Source organism: Heteronotia binoei, chromosome 2 (assembly GCF_032191835.1).
Source record: "Heteronotia binoei isolate CCM8104 ecotype False Entrance Well chromosome 2, APGP_CSIRO_Hbin_v1, whole genome shotgun sequence".
NCBI classification, from domain to species: domain Eukaryota; kingdom Metazoa; phylum Chordata; class Lepidosauria; order Squamata; family Gekkonidae; genus Heteronotia; species Heteronotia binoei.
The window spans coordinates 188,610,832-188,631,517 of record NC_083224.1 but is presented as its reverse complement, the minus strand read 5'-3'; the positions used below and the strand labels follow the sequence as shown (position 1 = coordinate 188,631,517).

The window sequence follows — 20,686 nt, the reverse complement described above, 5'->3', positions numbered from 1 at the left end:
AGGGCGGAGACAAGGAAGATCAAACTCAGAGATGGGAAGGGAAAAGTTGGCCAAAGTGCTTCCAAAATCTCTCCACTTTTGTTCTTGCTTTGGGGAGGGGTGGCAATGGATGGATTTTTCCAAGATGCCTCAGCCCGCAAGAGAAGGAGAGAGAGGGGCACAGAAAAGCTGTTCCATCCGTGCTCTGAAAGGCCCTCCCCTTTCAGAGACCTGGAGGAAACCAGCATCCCTTGCAAAGCAAAGGGATCCAGCCGCTTGTGGGACTGCTCACTGCATTTGAGGAAGGGAGCTGCAAACTGTGCATTGGGAGATGGAAAAGAGAAAAGCAGAACTATTCTCGCAACTTTGAGAACTAGAAATGAAAAAGGCAGAGGTGGCCAAAACGTGACTCTTGAAGCCCCCACTGCCCCACCGGCCATTTGGAGAAGGCGTTTCTCTCTTTAAATCACCTCCCCAAGCCAGATAGTTGCTTGAAGAGTGCTTGAAGTGGCTTTCTTTCCACCTCTACCTCCCCCCATCTATTTGCCTTCCTTCCTTCCAGCTCTCAAACACCTGATGTTCATATCCTGTAGCTCTCAAGCACTTGATGTATATTCTATGAGGCTCTTGCATTAAGCAAGTTTGGCCACCTCTGGTGTAAGAGAAGCATGGGTGTCCACTCTTCTGACATTAGCCTGGTCAGAGAGATTGGAGCGGGGGTGGGGAGGCTGCCTGGCCACAGAAGTCCCACTAGAGATGATGCCTCTACTACTGATCATGGGGATGTGGGGGGGGGGGAGAGAAAAGAAACCCTCAAGCTGAATATGGAGGGGGCCGTCCTGGCCTGCCATAAGCCTTCAACAGCCTCTCAGGTGAAGGCAGCAGTGACTCATGACTGGCACCTGGGAAATGCCACGCTGCAGTTTATCTGTCCTGTGGGCAGTGTATCCCACTTAAGAGCCAAGAGAGACCCTTTTCGCCACCAGAGGCTAGGAGAACTTTCTCGGATGCAGCTTCAGGAAAAGAGCACTGGGACAAACTAACTTCTGAACTAGCTTCCCAGCTTCTAGAAGGAATCCACATTGGCAGCTCAGTTTGTGCAGAACCTTTGCACGACCACTGGCTCGTTTCCCAGGAGGCAAAGGGCTCTGACTGCCCCCCCAAGCCAAGGAGCAACAGTCTCACCTGCCTTGTATCTTGGCTCACCTGGCACTGGGAGCCACAAGACAGGGCCCTCTGCTGCCACTGGGGAGGAAAGGGGTTCAAGAGCCCTTTGGGATCGGGGGCTGTACAGTTGGTCACACAAGAAGCCGCTTGAAGCCAAACTCCATTTGCTATCCAGACACGTAGCCCAGACCTTGATGCGAGGGGCATGCTGCGTGAATACACACAGAGCTGACGCACTCATGATACTACAGTGGAAGGCGCTGTTGATGGCACCGGCACTCTCCCCCACCAAAAAAAGCCATGTGTTCACATCAAAGAGAACTAGCATGGAGTTCATGGCTAGAGCATCAGACTAGGATCTGGGTAAAGCCCGGTTCAAAACCTCACTCCGCCACAGACGTTTGCTGGGTGACCTTGGCCAGTCACGCACTCTCAGCCTAACCTATCTTGCGGGGTTGTTGCGAGGATAAAACATGAGAGGAGAATGCCGCTTTGGGTCCCCACTGGAGAAAAAGGCAGGATATAAACGAAGCATATAAATAAATGTGCTGGCTTGCATGCTGACACCCGACCCTGTATTTGCCATCTTTTGAAAAACTAACTCAGTTGTTTCTGCCAGCCTTTTACTCATCTGCGGGACAGTGAGGAAAAGATTACAAGAAGTTGCTGAATCTAGACATCTATCTGTGCGCTGATTTCCACAGCAGCCAACTAGATTGTCCATGAGAGGTGGGGGGAGACATGGTGCCTGAAGTTTCCCTATGCCGTTATCCCCCACCCCCACCCCCAGCATTTAGATCAGGGATGTCAAACATGGCCCAAGGGCCAGATCAGGCCCCAGGAAGGGTCCTATCAGGTCAGTGAACAAATCCAACGTGGGTTTGCAACTTACAGATACACCTGAACAGCATACTCAAGACTGCTACAGCACAGACATTGTCTCCAGTTTTTGATGCAATAATTCAGAACAAAAGGTGTCAGTTATCAGAGAGTGTTAAATAAATAGAATATTGTAGAAGAGCTAATGTTTTAAGCATGTTTTATTTTAAGTTTAAAAACTTTAATTGTGTTTGTGCCCGCTACCTGGCATTACATTTTATGATACACATGGCCCAGCCTGAAAAGATCTTATTTATGCTTTTTTGTAGCAGGAACTCCTTTGCATATTAGGCCACACTCCTCTGATGAAGCCAATCTTCCAAGAGCCTACAGGGCTCTTAGTACAAGGCCTACTGTAAGCTCCAGGAGGATTGGCTACATCAGTGGGTGTGTGGTCTAATATGCAAAGGAGATTCTGCTACAAAAAAAAACAATTCTGCCCATCGGTTTCATTGTGGGCTCATCTCTACCTTCAAGTTCTCACTGTATGAGAGAAGAAAAGCTCTCAACCTGCTTTATATATGGAAAGAGTTAAAAAATGGGAGAAGCGCCTTTAGAGTTAAGGTAACAAGACCAAAAGTGAAGTATTGTCCACTTTATGCTGTGCCTGTTCACCTGGGGAAGGGATTTACTTCACAAAGGTGAGCAGCTGTTTATGATACTTTAAAAACAACAGTCTTCAAGCCAATAACATGACATCTATTTCCACCCATTAGAGATGGAAGGATTAAAATGGCAATGTTTTTACCTCACTCTTAAAAAAAAAAAAAAGACGATGACAAACCTGGCATAATTCAGGCACTGCCTTTGTCAGCACGGATATCTGTGAAATAATTTTATCACATATTGACTGAACGGCCTCCTTGTGTGGAAGGACGGGCACAGAGGAGGGAACGTGTGGGGGTGGGGGGGTACTATTGTTCACTTTCGCCACTGTAGGGGAAAGCTGTAGAACAAACAAAAATACAGAAATGAGTGTCAGTTTAAGGTACATGGAAGGAATGCAAGTTTCAAGAAGGAACGCATGAAACTGCTTCGCACTGAACCAGACCACTGGTTCAGCAAGGTTAATACTGTCTACTCAGACTGGCAGTGACTCTCCAGGGTCTCAGGTGGTCTTTCCCCCTCACCTGCTGCCCGGTCCTTTTAACTGAAGATGTTTGGAGATTGAACCTGGGACCTTCCACACACCAAACGGACTAAGTAGAGGCTGGCATCATTATTTGTGGTATTCCCCTCCCTCCAGAGATAATATATTTCACAGACACGAAATCAGGAAATCACTATATAAAGTCTGGATAGAGCTTAAAAGTATGATTTACTCTAGAACACCTCTTTGGCTATCTCCAATGGAAGCCTCCGGTCATCCAGATCTATACGACTGGGATGCCAGTTTTAATTATAGAAACTTATTAGATTTGGACTGCAATCTGACACTGGATGAGAACGTTAAATTGGACTGGTGGCTGAAAAACCAAATTTGCCTTCCTTCCTTGAGGCTTTCAAACATCTGACATTAACAGGGGTGTTGAACTCATTTGTGATGAGGGCCAGATCTGATATAAATGAGACCTTGTTGGGCTGCGCCATGTGTGTACCTATTTAAGATTAAGTAGCAGAGATATAAACTTCATAAAGGACACAGACAGACACAATTAAAGATTTTTAAAATAAAAATCCTTAAAATAAAACATGCTTGACACATTGGTGCTCGTTGGCCTTCAAGGTGCTTTCTTTGCATCTCTCCCGTGCAATCCAGGGCACTGGGCAAAGGAAGCTCTGGCTCTTTCCTTTCTTCCCCAGGGGACCAGGAGGGGGAGGAGCCTCAGCTAATAGAAGGGAGAGAGGCTTGGCTCAGTAGCTCTGCTGTGCAACTAAGAGAGCCTGGCAAAGTGAGTTCTCCCTCCCTCCCCCCCCGAAGGGAGGAGCCTCAGCCAATGGAGGAGCCTCAGCCAATGCTCTGTAGCTCCTGTGCGATTGAGCAAGCCTTGCAAAGAAACCTGTGATGCAGAAGGAAGCAAGTGAGAGGGAGAAGGAAGCAGATGACAGCCAGTTGTTTGGGGCCTGATAGGAGCCTTCCGGGGACCTGATTTGGCCCCCGGGCACATGTTTGACACCCCTGCTCTACATGGTCTTATGTTAAGCAAGTTTAGGCACCCCTGCTCTATTCCCTTTGGAGGGGCCAAAAGATCTCTAGAGAAGACATGCAAGGCAGGTGGAAAGCTGGGGAAACTCATATCTTTTATCACAATCAAACCCCTCCTTCCCCAAAAGCTTTCCTGGCATCAGAAATGCTGGTAAAATACTATCACTGTTAACCTCCCCTGTCTGCATTTGTGCACAGAAAATTCCTTATACCCCTTCTGACCTCTTTTGCAATTCCTGATGTATGCTAGGAACAATTAAAGGAGCGGGGGGGGGGCAGGGGGGAGAAGAGAAATCCAAATCTAACAGGCTGGCTTACTGGCAACAGTCAGAGTCCCTTGTATTATTAATTTCAGTCTTTAATAGGTGTTTTAAAACAAACTATTATACACACAGGATGGGGCTTCCAAGCTCAAATCTGTCAATTTTTTTTCTTCAAAAAGTTTTATCATCTGATTAAATTGGCCAACTTCAACACACCCATTGCCAGGTGGGTAGGGGTGGGTGGGGGAGACAGAATGGGGTTGTTACCTAAAGGGAGGGAAAGCAACTTATTTTTTTGGGAAAAGCTTCTCTCCTCCCTTAAAAAAAAAGAAAAAAGACAACACAGACTTGAGGGAGAGGCCTGGCTGGAAGGCTCTGGGCTGCGGCACGCAAAGGGTTAAGCTCTGCCATGTTCATGCCACTCACCGATATGTCCATTAAGGGTGTTACATAACAAAATGGCAGACCTTAACCCTTTCTGCACCACACTCCCCAGCAAGGCTTGCCTGTCAGTCAGTCAGAGCCTCACCGGCAAAATGAATTAAACAGCACTGATCTTTGGGGGTGGGAGAGCGAGAGGGGAAGGTTTAAGAAGGCCTAAACTACTTGCTGCAACCCCCTCCCCCTCACATAGTTTTTAACACTGGCTGTTTAGGGGAGGGGGCTGTTTTTGCCTTTTAAAAATGCAAACTTTTTGTTTTTAAGATTGAAAAACCACAAGTGCAGTCTGGGGAGAAAAAAAAGGGGGGGAGAGCTGGTTTTAGAAACTTGGATTTTTCATTGGTATGGAAATATGAACGGGGGATGAGACACACAAACACACACAGAGAAGGATATTCTGGTGCCCCCCCCCCCCACAGGACCACGTCCTTCAAGGAAGTTCAGAGTTAAGGGGAGGGAGACACAAATCTAATGAAATAAATAAATAACGAGAGTTCCCTGAAAAAATACTCCGTTGTATTGTCGCTTCTACAAGGCAAAGGCTACCGACTGGGAAGTCACTGGGGGCAAGCCCCCCCCCCCTGCTCTGGGCAGCCCTCTCACCCCTGCCCCATGTCCTAGACTCCAGAAGCCAGACACAACTTCTTCTGCTGACAGTTTTACAAGGATCGACGACGACGACACAGACTGAGGTTATTCAGATGTCCCAGGCAATGCGCAGACCTCACCCCAGCGGGTGAAGTTGGCAGTCAAAAGGGTTACAAACCCAGCCTGAGACACCTAAACCAGGTGGGACAGAGAGTGCAGTGAGAACAAAGCGGCCAAAGGGACGGCGCGTTTTTTAAAATGCTGCTTCTCACACCTCCTTGCAAGTAGAAGATTAGCACGTCATGGAAAATGCTAGGTTTTTTTTAAATTGCAGGGAGGGTATTATTATTATTATTATTTTATGTAGGAGGGACATTCAAGAGCGCAATTCGGGTGATTCAAAGTGATAGCTGCCCGTTCTGCCAGGAAAGAGCTTTTCCAACACCTGGCTCATAGCAGCACATGTGGCGTAACGCACAGAACTGCAGTGTCTTTGAGCGAAGCATGGAAGGCAGGAATTCAGTGGGTGCTACTCTCCTTCAGCCTTATAACTGCCTCACCCTTTGCATTTCTGCCCAAGGGACAGCTGTTAAGAACAGAAGACGAACCCTGCTGGATCAGAGCATTGGTCCACCTAGTCCAGCATCCTGTCTCACACAGTGGCCAACCAGCTGGTCTTCAAGCATTAATGACTGACTGAGAGCGGCCAACCAGCTCCTCTAGAGGGTCAACAATAGGGCATGGAGGCCGAGGCCTTCCCCTGAGGTTGCCTCCTGGCTCTGGGATTCGGAGGCTTAGTGCTCAGTCACCATGGCTAGTAGCCACGGACAGATTTATCCTCCATGAATCTAATTCCTTATTAAAGCTGTTTTATTCCTGTGGCCGTCATTACATCCTCTGGCAGTGAATTTCACATTTTAATCACTCTCTGCGTAAAGTAGTCCTTCCTTTTGTCCGTCCTGAAACTACTGCCCAACAGATCCATTGGATGCCCTAGTATTTGGAGAGAGGGAGAAGGAGCTCTCTTTTTCAACTCTCTCCACCCCGTGCAGAATTTTATAAATCTCTCTCATGCCCCACCCCTTAATTGTCTCTTTTCTACACTGAAAAGTCCCAGATCCTTCACTATTTCCTCATAGGGAAGGAGCTCCAACACCGAAAGGATCTTGATTGCCCTCCTCTGTACTTTTCCAAGCTCTGCAACGTCTTTTTGGAGACAGGGTGACCAGTTCCAACCCTTTGCCTATGGGGCTTTCCTTTTTTAACAGGGCTGCAGTTCAGATCTTGAATTCAATGGACACGGAAGCTTTTGCTCCCATGAATTTCACAAATGGGATTTGTCTATCTCTGCGCTGGCTGGAGAAGAAGGGGCTTCTGAGTGTGCTTAAAAGAACTCTCCCACTTGATAAAATGCAGCCACGGACGGGCGGTCTCCAGCCCTCCCTCTATCAGTCAGAGGGAACCTGGGTCAAATGTGTGCAGCTTCCACACTTGAACCTGACCAGAGTATCAAAGGTGGATTCCAGAGTTGACATTGGTCAACTGCTGTGGCCCTTGGCAGCAGAAAAAACTTCCCATCCCTTCTGGTCCCAGTTGTGGACTGGTCTGTTGGCCCTCCATGCTTCAAAGAATTCTGGCGGGGGTGGAAGGTCAGGGGGGAATCCCATTTTATCCTGCCCTCTGCCAAGGTAGGTAAGGCTGGGAGATGGCGCTTGGCCTAAAGCCACCAAGGGAGCTTGGAGAGTACGGTGCAATCATAACCCCCCCACCACATGTGGTCACACAGCAGAACACAAAGCGCTCCCCACTCCTGCCAAAGAGCTGCTCCTTTCAACAAAGGACCATCCTCAGACACTGAGGGTGGAAGCATTTTTTTGGGGGGGGGGGGACACACCCCATTCCATCTCAAGCTCTTTGAATCTGACCTTCTCCGAAACATTTTAAGTTCAACCTGCCCAGACTGCTTTAGGAGCAAGGAGATTAATCATGAAACAGAAGGGGAGGGTTGTGAGCGAAAAGTAGTCCCAGTTTCAATGAATTCAGTTACGTTCTGCTTTGGTTTTTTCCCAACAGAGCAGGCTGTAGAACTGATGAATTAACCAAGCAGCACCGGCTTTCGGTAACACATTCAAAAGCCCAAGGATTGTGAAGGAAGATGCCTCCAATATACCGTAAGAACATTAGAAGAGCCCTGCAGGATCCTATCAGTGGTCCATCTAGTCCAGCATCCTGTCTCACACAGCTGACAACCAGTTCCTCTGGAAGGCCAACAGCAGTGCATAAAAGCTGCAGCCTTCATAAGAATCCACTGGATCAGAACACTGTGGTCCCTTTAGTCCAGTCTCCTGTTTCACACAGTGGCCAACCAGTTCCTCTAGAAGGCCAGCCACAGGGCATAGAGGCTGAAGCCTTCATAAGAACATCAGAAGAGCCCAGCTGGATCAGTCCATCTAGCCCAGCATCCTGTCTCATACAGCTGACAACCAGTGCCTCTGGACGGCCAACAACAAGGTATAGACACTGAAGCCTTTCCCTCATGTTGCCTCCTGGCTCTGGGATTCAGAAGATGCCTGCCTCTGAATGTTGAAGTTCCCTTTAGTTACCATGGCTGATAGCCACTCCCCCATGGATCTATCTTGTGCCCTTTTAAAGCTGTCTGCACCTGTGGCCATCACTATGATACCTAGCAGCAAATTCCACATTTTAATCTCTCACTGCGTCACGAAGGCTTTCCTGAGAGCCAGTTTGGTGTAATTGTTAAGTGCACTGACTCTTATCTGGGAGAACTGGGTTTGATCCCCCACTCCTCCACTTGCAGCTGCTGGAATGGCCTTGGGTCAGCCATAGCACTCGCAGGAGTTGTCCTTGAAAGGCAGCTTCTGGGAGAGCACTCTCAGCCCCACCTATCTCACAAGGTGTTTGTTGTGAGGGAGGAAGGGAAAGGAGATTGTAGGCTGCTCTGAGGCTCTGTCCTTGAAAGGGCAGCTTCTGGGAGAGCTCTCTCAGCCCCACCTATCTCACAAGGCGTTTGTTGCGAGGGAGGAAGGGAAAGGAGATTGTAGGCTGCTCTGAAGCTCTGTCCTTGAAAGGGCAGCTTCTGGGAGAGCTCTCTCAGCCCCACCTATCTCACAAGGTGTTTGTTGCGAGGGAGGAAGGGAAAAGAGATTGTAGGCTGCTCTGAGGCTCTGTTCTTGAAAGGGCAGCTTCTGGGAGAGCTCTCTCAGCCCCACCTATCTCACAAGGTGTTTGTTGTGAGGGAGGAAGGGAAAGGAGATTGTAGGCTGCTCTGAGGCTCTGTCCTTGAAAGGGCAGCTTCTGGGAGAGGGTGCCTGTTGTGAGGGAGCAAGGTAAAGGAGATTGTAAGCCGCTCTGAGACTCTGAGTGGAGGGCGGGGTATAAATCCAATATCATCATTTTCTTTTGTCCATCCTGAATTTACTGCCCATCAGCTTCACTGGATGCCCTTGAGTTCTATTATTCTGGGACAGGGCTTTTCCAAATGGTAACCCACACCAACAACCCCCTTCCCAGTTGGTCTGCACTCCCACGTGTGGCAACGTGAAAACAACCTCTAATCCTGTTCACTGCTGTCCAGAGGGGGTGCACAAGCAGAGTACCATGGTCCATTGCTGACAGTGTTCCCTCTAAGCTGAGCATGAGCTAGCTCACAGGTTTTTAGCCTCCAGCTCACGCATTTTTGTCTTAGCTCAGGAAGGATGACCCCAGAGCACACCGATTTTTGCAGCAGCTCACAACTTTTATAGGAGTAGCCCAACGAGTAGAATTTTTGCTCACAAGACTCTGCAGCTTAGAGGGAACATTGATTGCTTGAAAGGGCAGCCGTCATAAGAATGGAATTTGGAGGTGCTTGGGATTCCTGAGAATGGAAATTCCCCCAAGTTGCCAGAGTCAATATACATTGGAAGCACCTTATTGGCAGCCATTATTTCAGATATCTTTGGGGGGGGCACTAAAAGTTGCAAACTTACTATCCCTCCAATTAAAAAACAACAACAGTGGTGGCATCACCCCCAGCCCCTTCAAAGGAACTGCTTGTCCCCTTGAAAAGAAGCCCTCCTCAATTAGACTAAGGGAATCCATCTTAGCTAACCAGATGCCTCCGGGAAAGCACATGAGCAGACCGTAAAGGAAATTTGCACCCCCAATGAGTCCAGCATTTGGTACTCAGACTGCCTCTGAACATGGAGGTTCCACTGAGCTGCCAAGACTCTCACAGTTCATGTTGCACGTGCCACCAGGCAACTTAAAAAACTCAGCTCTCCACAATGGGTTCCTACCTGTTAGAGACACTCATGAGTTCCAAAGAAGGTCTGCGTCCTCTGAGTTGGCAAGAAACCTGCCAAGAGAACAGAAGATATTCCAGGTCACTTATGTGATTTTTAAAAAGGAAAAAAGTTGCGATGATCACAGTGATTCGGGCGGAAAACAAATAAGGAGACACATTAGATTGGATTATTTACGCAATAATCAGTGAGACACGTTGACTGCAAATAAGAAATGGTCACATTGTTTGTTCCATACGGCATTTAAAACTTTCTTGCCGTACTAATTCAATCTTAGTTATGCCATCGTCTTTTTAAAAGGCCAAAACATTACATGTAGATGTCTCTAAAATTATGGGAATTTTCAAGCCTTCCTGAGTCCATGCTCCGGCAGGGCAGCCGGAAGAGCCAACATGAAACCAGAACCAAATTCCTGCAACTTGGTTTGACGTGCGCAAGAAACATATTGGAAAACTATCTGTAACCAGATTACCTGGGGTCCTGTTACTGCCAAGTTTCCTTTTAAAGTCAATCACAAAACTTCAGAAGAATCGTATGGACAGCTCAACCCCACTGAAGAAACAGAAGGCAGGACCCTAAGAACTAGCCAAACCCCTTTTATAAGTGTGCAGGAGTTTAAAAAAGTGGATTGCATCATCGTATTTGCATGGAGGAAGAAAAGGAAGATGTTTCATTAGGGGGTTCAGACTCTTACAGAGGACAAAGACTGCAGATGGGTCCATTAGAGCCAGCACACCTGGCTAACCATCTTGGGCTATTTGAGAAAATCCCACATTTAGAGATACTTCACTGGGAGGAAGGTACTCTTATGCTGGCACTTGGCTTATGTGGGATAGAAGAGGTAACAAGCCCTCCATACAGTGTGATGCTGGAGTGTGAGATTAGGAACGGGGAGACCTGGGTTCAAAGCCCACTCAGCCAGAGAAGTTCGATGGATGGCCTTAAGTCAGTGACTCGCTCTCAGTCTAACCTACCTTACAGGGTTGCTGTGAGGTAAGTTGGAAGAGAGAACAGTGAGAGCCGCTTGGGATCCCACCACTGCAAGGAAATGTGGGGTATAAATAAATAAATAAAATAGGTAACACAAACTAGTGTGGCTTCAGCCAATTGTTTACTTAGTGGCCAAACTGTGGCTTGGGAGCCACATGTGGCTCTTTCACACATATCGTGTGGCTCTTGAAGTTCCCACCGCTCCCTCAGCCAGCTTGGAGAAGGCATTTCTCTCTTTAAATCACTTCTCCAAGCCAAGGCAGTCAGCAGCTTAGAGAATGCATTTAAAGTTAAAAGTTGCTTTCTTTCTACCTCTCCCGTTCTCTTCCCTCCCCTCATCTATCTGCCTGTCAGCCTGCCTTCCCCACCAGCTCTCAAACACCTGACATTCATGTCTTGTGGCTCTAAAGCATCTGATGTTCATTCTGTGTGGCTCTTACATTAAGCAAGTTTGGCCACCCCGACTTAGTTCATCTTCTTAAAAATTAAGGGCATGGATCTATCATGGGTTTTCTATAAATAGAAAGGTTTCTGTCCCAACCATATAACTTCCTTGCCCCCCACATCCTGCTGCAGCCCCATATACCTCCTTGATCGGGGGGGGGGCATTCTGGGCTGCGGGAGGAGGAAATGAAGGCCAAGAAGTTGCATACGATAGGCAAGAATTTTCCCTCTCTCTGGAAGTGCTGCAATGAATCCATCCAAGACCTCCAAGCCTTGTCTTACGCCGACTACCAAGGTTTCCTTCTGCTCTCTCCATTGGGACCTGCCTGTTGGGCCCGGTAGGGTTGCCAACTCTGGGTTGGGAAATTCTTGGAGACTGGGGAGTTGGTGAATCCTGGGGAGGGTGAGGTTTAGTGAGGGACAGACCTCAACGGGCTAAAATGCCCGAGTCCACCTTTCAAAGCAGCCGCTTTCTCCAGGGAAACTGATCTCCGTTGTCTAGAGATCAGTTCTGGGAGATCTCTAGCTACTACCTGGAGACTGGCAACCCTGATCCTGAGGAAGAATCTGCTCCACTGCTTTTCAGATTCTCTAGGGGGGGAAGGCACTTTATGGTTCCCAATAAACAAAATGCAAGCTGTAACAGAATCTTGTGCCCAGAACTACCCAAAATCCAATCTAGCCCAGTTGGGTCTCCTTTTCAAACACTCAGACTTGAGGCTCTTCTCCATCATGGCCCAAAACATTACCTTCTACCCTGCCCCCTCCTTTAGCATTGAACACCCTGCCTGTCAAGGAGTTCTAGGGGACTTGAAAGCATGCATTCACTGTTGGGTTGCCAGTGGCCACCAGTGCGGGGAGGTGGGGGGTGGGCACAAGAACTCACAATTCAAGAACTCGTGGGCACTCAATGAAATTGGTGAGCAGTTGGGTTAGAATGGATAAAAGGAAGTCCTTCTTCACCCAAAGGGTGATTAACACATGGAATTCACTGCCACAGGAGGTGGTGGCAGCTACAAGCATAGACAGCTTCAAGAGGGGATTGGATAAACCACCAGTGGTTATTAGCCACAGCGTATTGATGGAACTCTCTGCCTGGGGCAGTGATGCTCTGTATTCTTGGTGCTGTATGTGTGTGTGTGGGGAGGGGCAACAGTGGGAGGGCTTCTAGTGTCCTGGCCCCACTGGTGGACCTCCTGATGGCACCTGGTTTTTTGGCCACTGTGTGACACAGAATGTTGGACTGGATGGGCCATTGGCCTGATTCAACATGGTTTCTCTTATGTTTTTAAGGGCGTTGGGTTGCCAGCTCCAGGTTGGAAAATTCCTGGTGATACCAGGTAGGGCAGGGACCTCAGTGCGGTACAATGCCGTAGAGCCCACCCATAAATTCAAACCCAGCACAGACTCCTGCACATGCTGGAATTGAAAGAGTTAAAACCAGATCAATTAATCATCAGAGATGCAGCGGGCAGCACACAGAAGGCCCTGGGCTCAAGGCAGCCATTTTCTCCAGGGGAACTGATCTCTGGAAATGAGCTGTAATTTTGCATGAGGAAAAGAAGGAGGGGAAGGAGGAGCCGCTGTTGGATTTATATCCCACCCTATACTCAGAATCTCAGAGCGGTAATAATCTCCTTTACCTTCCCCCCCCCCCCCACAATAGACACCTTGTGAGGTAGGTGGGGCTGAGAGAGCTCTCTAAGAAGCTGCCCTTTTATGGACAGCTCTGTGAGAGCTATGGCTAACCCAAGGCCACTTTCGGAGCTGCAAGTGGAGGAGTGGGGAATCAAACCCGATTCTCTCAGGTAAGAGTCCGTGCACTTCACCACTACGCCAAACTGGCTCTCAGCCTGGAGGCCGGCATCCCTACTTCGCTGACATGTGACAGCTCAGTTGGTCTTAACTAAAAACAAAAATCACCCAGCTCTTCTTGCTCATGGCCTGCCTTGCAAGACTGCTGTACGGGTCAATAAAGCGTTTCGGCATTTAGATAGCACTGCTCCGCTCAGTATTCTAAACTTAGCACACAGGATGACCCAACCGCACAGCTGCCTGCTGCTCTGGGAGCCCAGGGGAATCACTGTCTGCCATCTACCCATAAACCCAGTGCCCTGTTCCTTCACTGCGGAAGGCACAGGAGGCAGTTCACAAGCGATACTGTGAGGGGCTGGTGCTTAGTGAGTGGCCCAGATCCTGAGCTGCACACACAAGTGCATAGCAGGGGCACCGGCTCAAGAGCCGCTGTCTTGAAATCAGAAGGCCCAAGATCCAATCCAGTGTTCCCTCTAAGCTGAGTTAGTGTGAGCTAGCTCACAGTTTTGTAGCCTCCAGCTCACACATTTTTTTCTTAAAGGTAAAGGTAGTCCCCCTGTGCAAGCACCAGTCATTTCCGACTCTGGGGCGATGTTGCTCTCACAACGTTTTCACGGCAGACTTTTTACAGGGTGGTTTGCCATTGCCTTCCCCAGTCATCTACACTTCCCCCCCCCCCCAGCAAACTGGTTACTCATTTTACTGACCTCGGAAGGATGGAAGGCTGAGTCAACCTGGAGCTGGCTACCTGAACCAGCTTTTGCTGGGATCGAACTCAGGTTGTGAGCAGAGGGCTCAGACTGCATACTGCAGCTTTACCACTCTGTGCCACGGGGCTCTTATTTTGTCTTAGCTAAGGAAAAATGTTCCCAGAGCAAACGGATTTATGCAGGAGCTCACAACTTCAATGCCAGTAGCTCCCAAAGCAGAATTTTTGCTCACAAGACTCAACAGTATAGAGGGAGTATTGGTCCAATCCCCTCCCTTTCGTCGGCTCATGGAGAGCTGCTGTCAGCCATTGCAGGCTACAGGGGCCAAGGACAAAGAGGCTTCAGAGATACTGAAGCAGAAGCAACCAGAAGATCTGGTGCTTTTGAGGCATCTTTTATTCCTGCTTGGAAAATATTTACTTTTACAGTAGAAGAGTAGGAATCATCTCTCACCTCCACCCCAGTCTGTTTCTTAATGAGCCACCACTTCGGACACACTACACTACTGGAGTGAACCACCCCCTAGGAACAGGATCTCATACAGAGCTGCACTAGGGATCCTCCTCCAGCAGAAGGCACTTCTGCTCCAACTTTGCACTGGGAGTGATTGACTATTCAAACCCAGCACGGAGGTGCGACTCCTGCACATTCTGGAATGGAAAGAGTTAAAACCAGAGCAATGAATCATACAGAGCCACAGCGGTCAGCACCAGCTCTGCCCACAAAAGGCCCCAGGCTCAATCTCCAATTGAAGAATCTCAGGTAGCAAGTTCGTTAAGGGGCAGGACTTACTCTTTGGCTAGAGACTCTGAGAATTACTGCCAATCAAAATCGACAATATTAGACTGGGAGGCCTGATGGTCCGTCACCGGATAAGCCAGCTATAAGACCCTCATCCATGACAGCTATAAGACCCTCATCCAACCATGACAGACGGTTTGCTAGGCGCTCCTCTCCAAACTAGCACACAACACCCCATTGGGTGGGCACACCCCCTACATTTGAACATGGCCCACAACTTAATATCCCAAGAACATCCAGTCTGAAGAAAGAATGCTGGTGAACGAAGGAATTTAGAGGGGGGAGGGAATTTCCCAAGAGAGGCATCAGACAGGATTTTCGAAGCGGCCAGGTGACGAGACTTAAAATGAGTTGCAGTACTCCCTCCCCCCCACCCCAAGAAATGGACTCGTGCCCATCTGCAAAAACCCATCCAGGTCGCAGATTCATTTCCTTCATACCAACCGCACGCCCCCCCCCCCCCGCTAGTCTCTTCAGTAGACCTGAATTCATCTTTTCCCTCTGACAACAGGGCTTGGATCTCCACACTCCCCTCCCCGGCAGTTTTTAAAAGAAGCAGCCTTACGGCTCCTGCCCCTCCCAAAGCAGAGAGGCTGTTCCTGGGGCAAGAGCTGAGGATCTCGCGGGCTCCGCGGGCGGGAACCCCTCCAGCCACAGGCGGGGTCCTCTCCAAACGCTGGCCCGGCTCCCTGCCCCATGCGTGGCTTACAATGGAGAAGCGGCCAGCCACAGCAAGAGCCCCCCTCCCCCTCTGCTTCCGAGCCTCCTCCTCCTCTTCCCGGCAGAGTGGCAGTCCGGGCGGCTTCCCTTTCTAACTCAGTGTCAACTTCCAACGCCAGCCAAGAACTATCCCCTGAATTGCCAAGAAAGGAGGGAGGGGAGAACAAGGTCTCCTCTTTGAGAAAGAACAAGAGTGCTGCTGCCCACCCACCCCCCCGCCCCAAAGAAAACCATCGGGGGTTACCTAGGCATTCAAAATGTCACACCGGAGACCGAAAGCTCCTTCTAGGGGGCGTTCCCCAAAGTCAGGGAGGGAGATTCTTGGAAAAAGCTTCCTCCTCCGCACGAACCAATAAAAGAGGCAGGCTGGTGCCCCTCTAAGCTGGCTTATGCTTCCGGAGCACTTTGCAGGGATGACCTTAGGACTCCAGAGACAGAAGGGATCGTATTCAAAGAGGCAGGAACCAAGAGAGCCGGCTGGGAAGATAACTCCCCCCCCCCCACACCCGCCTCGAGCGCCAGTCCTGGCAGAAGAGGTACAAAGGGAGACCTGGCGGGGCACAGAAACAAACGAAGCAGTGGAGCTGAGAACTCATTGGTCCGGCCAATTTTCCTGATGATCAGGCTGATTCCAGAGGGTGGCAAAGTCAGGGGACACCCCAAGATCCCAAGGGATGGGGGCCCCACCTCTAGGTGGCACCTGGGGATCCCCCAGACTTCCTGGGGGACGAAATTGATGCTTTGGAAGGTGGACTCTATGGCATTGTAACTCACAGAGGCCCCTGTCCTCCCCAGGCTCCACCCCCAAATCTCCAGGAGTTTCCCAACCTGGATCTGGCAACCTTAACCCCTTTCCCCATTCCCCACTGATGGTAGGGGGCAATACTCCCTCTAAGTCAGGGGTGGCCAAACTTACTTAACGTAAAAACCACATACAATAAACGTCAAGATGTTTGAGAGCCGCAAGACATGAACATCACTTGTTTGAGAGCCGCAAGAGAGGAAGGACAGAAGGAAAACAGATGGGGCGAGGGAGGTTGAAAGAAAGCAACTTTAACTTCAAATGCATTCACCAAGCCATTGGCTTGGCGAAGTGATTTAAAGAGAGAAATTCCTTCTCCAAGCTTGCCAATGGGGGGGGGGGTGCTTATCCCCTACACCAGAGGTGGCCAAAGTTGCTTAACGTAAGAGCCACGTAGAATAAATGTCAGATGTTTGAGAGCAGCAAGACATGAATGTCAGAGGAAGGAAGGAAGGAAGATGAGGGGAGGGGAGGTGGAAAGAAAGCAACTTTAACTTCTCAAAAATGGCCAATGGGGTGGTGGGAGCTTAGAGAGCCACACAATATGCGTGACAGAGCCACATGTGGCTCCTGAACCGCAGTTTGGCCACCCCTGCCCTACACCCATCCTCAACTTTGATTTTGGGTTCTGTGAGCGCTGTCAGCCTACATTGCTGGGGTTGGGAGGAGAGGAACAGAAAGAAAACCAGATGCACGTCTCTCTTGGGAATTACTCTGGGCTTCGAAGGAAACCACCAATACCTGTCGATGGAAAGCTGTGAACGCAGAGGTGGATTTTCCTTTAAAGGGCTAGGCCTGGATTTAATGACATGTTGCAATGCCTTTGTGAAATGTGCTAGTAAGAGCAAGCCTTTGCCAGGCCGGAGCCGAAAGGCATTTTCGCTCGCGCTCTCTGTGCTCCAGAGAAGGAGGAGGAGCCATGGCAGCGGGGCGCACCTGGGCAGGAGCTGGATGCCTCTTCCAGAGCTCCCTCCATGCTCAGCACGATTTTTTGACGAGGTCCGAAAGGAGGGCCATTCCCTCCTCTGGTTTGCTAGCTGCACCATTCTGTGGAGCCTCCCCACCCCTAGTTGGGGCTTTCAAGACATTGCCCCCCCCCCCCGCACCCGGTCAAGGATTTCTGTGATTCTCAGAGTTTGTGGTCTATGTCAGGGGTAGCCAAACTGTGGCTCTTTCACACACATTCTGTCTCTCTCAAAGCCCCCACTAGCGTACTCCTGGGCCTTTCTCACATGAATGTCAAAGCCAAAGACGGTAAAAGGGAAATAGGAATTCCATGTTTCCTGCACATCCAAGTGAGTGTGTGTGCTTATCCCCTACACCAGAGGTGGCCAAAGTTGCTTAACGTAAGAGCCACGTAGAATAAATGTCAGATGTTTGATAGCAGCAAGAATGTCAGAGGAAGGAAGGAAGATGAGGGGAGGGGAGGTGGAAAGAAAGCAACTTTAAATGCCTTCTCAAAGATGGCCAATGGGGTGGTGGGAGCTTAGAGAGCCACACAATATGTGTGACAGAGCCATATGTGGCTCCTGAACCGCAGTTTGGCCACCCCTGCCCTACACCCATCCCCAACTTTGATTTTGGGTTCTGTGAGTGCTGGAGAAAGCATCTCTCTTTACATCATTTCACAAAGTGAAGCCAGCCATCGGCTTGGAGAATGAATTTAAAGTTGCTTTCTTTCCACCTCTTCCCCCCATCTATTTTCCCTCCCCTTCCCCCCCCCATCTATTTTCCTTGTGGTTCTCAAACATCTGACGTTCATGTCTTGCGGCTCTCAAACATCTGACATTTATTCTCTGTGGCTCTTACATTAAGTAAGTTTGGCCACTCCGGTCTATAACACGAGCTCCTGTGCCCTGCTGCTGATCTTGGGCGAAGTAGAGCGCACAACCTGGAACCACTTCAGCTGCAAGAGGGGAGGGGGACACACCAGCCTGTCTCCTCAAAGCCCAGCAAAACACTTTGGTCCTCTTTCTTTTCTGCGTAGACTGAAAAGCGGAAGGAGAGCCCTAACTAGGTACCAGCAGACGGAATGCCAGCGGGGAGCCCAGAATTGCCCCCCCCCCAGGCAACCAGAAAAAGGAAAAACTGGATGGGCCGCTCCTCTCAGCCACACACATGATCAGCCTAGTTGCTTTCAGTAAACTTAAAAGTTGCTTAAAAAAAAAAAGATTTCCCCCTTTTAGGCCACAAACCCTGAGCTGGATAGCCCAGCCTAGGCCGACCTCACAAGGTCTTGGAAGCTACGGCCCTGGTCAGAAATGGGATGGGAGATCATCAAGGAAGTGCAGGGAAATGACGCAAGGCAGGAAATGGCAAACCACCTCTGAATGTCTCTTGCCTTAAAAACCCCAAGGGTATCAAACTCATCTGTTATGAGGGCCAGCTCTGACATAAATGAGACTTTATAAGGCCCGGCCATGCGTGTACCTATTTAAGATTAGGTAGCAGAGATATAAACTTTTTAAAGGACATAAACACACACAACTCAAGATTTATTTCTTTTTAAAAAAAAATACGCTTAAAACATCGGCACTTTTTGGTCTTAAAGATGCTTTCTTTGTATTTCTCTTGCGGGATCCAGGGAACTGGGCAAAGGAAACTCTGGCTCTTTCCCTCCCTCCCCAGGGGACCAGGAGAGGGAGGAGCCTCAACCAATGAAGAAAACAGAGGTTTTGCTCTGTAACTCCTGTGCAACTGAGCAAGCCTGGCTAAGCTAGCTGTTATGCAGAAGGAAACAAGGGGGAGGGGAGGAAGCAGGCAAGAGCCAGCTGCTCAGGGGCCCGATAGGAGCCCTCCGGAGGCATGATTTGGCCCCTGGGCCACATGTTTGACACCCCTACCCTACAGGGTCACCATTTTGCCACAAGCAACAAACTTAGGAATGAAACTGGTGGGCTAGAAAGTTCCTTGTCTTGGCCCTTGGTTACCAAGCCCAGCAACCACTACCAAAAAAAATCTGTTTTGTACAGAGGAAGATCCCTGGGAAAGGATTTGCCACCAGCACCAAAAGATTTGGGGCAACAAAATGTAGCCAAACTTACATGCGGTTTCTTCTCTTTGTAGGTCTGCGGTTGACCTCTGGAGCAAGCATTTCCAGTTTGTGCCCTCTGCTAGCAGGGCTGGCCCGAGACTGTCTGGACCCCTAGGCAATGCTAACTTCTGCCCCCCCCCCCGCACTGATAACATCACCGAGTCACATGGGGTGCCCAATTTGGTGCCCCCCAAATTCTGGCGCCCGAGGCAGTCACCTAGTCTGTGGGGCTGGACAGGACACAGACCGCCACCAAGAAATACAGAAAGCTGGAGCACTGTGTGCAGTTCTGGTTGCCGCACCTCCAAAAGGATATTATAGCATTGGAGAAAGTCCAGAAAAGGGCAACTAGAATGATTAAAGGGCTGGAGCACTTTCCCTATGAAGAAAGGTTGAAACGCTTGGGACTCTTTAGCTTGGAGAAACGTCGACTGCGGGGTGACATGACAGAGGTTTGCAAGATAATGCATGGGATGGAGAAAGTAGAGAAAGAAGTACTTTTCTCCCTTTCTCACAATACAAGAACTCGTGGGCATTCGATGAAATTGCTGAGCAGACAGGTTAAAACGGATAAAAGGAAGTACTTCTTCACCCAAAAGGGTGATTAACATGTGGAATTCACTGCCACAGGAGGTGGTGGCGGCCACAAGCATAGCCACCTTCAAGAGGGGTTTAGATAAAAATATGGAGCAAAGGTCCATCAGTGGCTATTAGCCACAGTGTGTGTGTATATATAAATTTTTTTTGGCCACTGTGTGACACAGAGTGTTGGACTGGATGGGCCATTGGCCTGATCTAATATGGCTTCTCTTATGTTCTTATGTGTGCTGGGACCAGAGGGGCGGGGGGGGGGGGGGGGGCGGAAGAGAGAGAGAATCCAGCACCATGCACATCTCAAAATCAGACCAATACCACAAGGTTGTTTTTCCAACTGAGAAGCCGCTTCCTTCAAGGGATTCATTGCCTGCCTCCTCCCTGCTCCCCCCACCAACCAAAAGGAACCCTAAATGGTATCCCTAGAAGGTTTGCACAGGTTTTGACAGTACTATTTCCTACGAAAGTCTACATTCTGAGTTCATGGGGCAAAAGGCTCAGCAGCATTACGGCCCGAGGAAGATGTTGGCTACGGATATGTCCGTCACAACCGTCTTCTGGGGGGTGGTGAGAGCAAACCATGTGCGACACCACCTTCCCTCCGGATGTCTCCACTTGAAGGCATCCCACGCAGCAGGTACTAAGAAAACGGCTTTTCCTCCACCTTCGAAGTCAGCAGGACCAAGGACTGGTTAGGTGTAGGTCTGATTCCTGTGGCCTGCTGACATCTGCCACCGGGCCACGCATATCAGTCTAAAAATATAGCAAGTCTGCTCATCCACGCTCTTCAGGATGGACTTTAAAATGTGCTCTTTTGGGACAGAGTCTCTTCGGCTCCTTCAGCCCAGAAACACCGCTTGCCCTTTGGCAGGCCACTGCCAAGGTTTTTTTTTTTTAATGTAGCAGGAACTCCTTTGCCTATTAGGCCACACACCCCTGATGTAGCCAATCCTCCTGGAGCTTACAGCAGGCCCTGTACGAAGAACCCTGTAAGGAATTCTAGCAGGAC

General features: G+C 49.4%; 1 protein-coding gene across 2 annotated transcripts in view; it reads right to left on the bottom strand.

Annotated features, from left to right (window-relative positions):
• The window catches only part of GATAD2A (GATA zinc finger domain containing 2A), a 56,541-nt gene extending 46,717 nt beyond the window's left edge, over window positions 1-9,824 (bottom strand). The window contains exon 1 of one of the 2 annotated variants that reach the window (XM_060232698.1): window positions 9,762-9,824. The gene's annotated coding sequence lies outside the window, so the exon portion shown is untranslated. Of the gene's footprint in view, window positions 1-2,809; window positions 2,906-9,761 lie in introns of those variants that run through there. The other variant, XM_060232699.1, reaches the window with a different exon arrangement.
• Window positions 9,825-20,686: the final 10,862 nt, after the last annotated feature.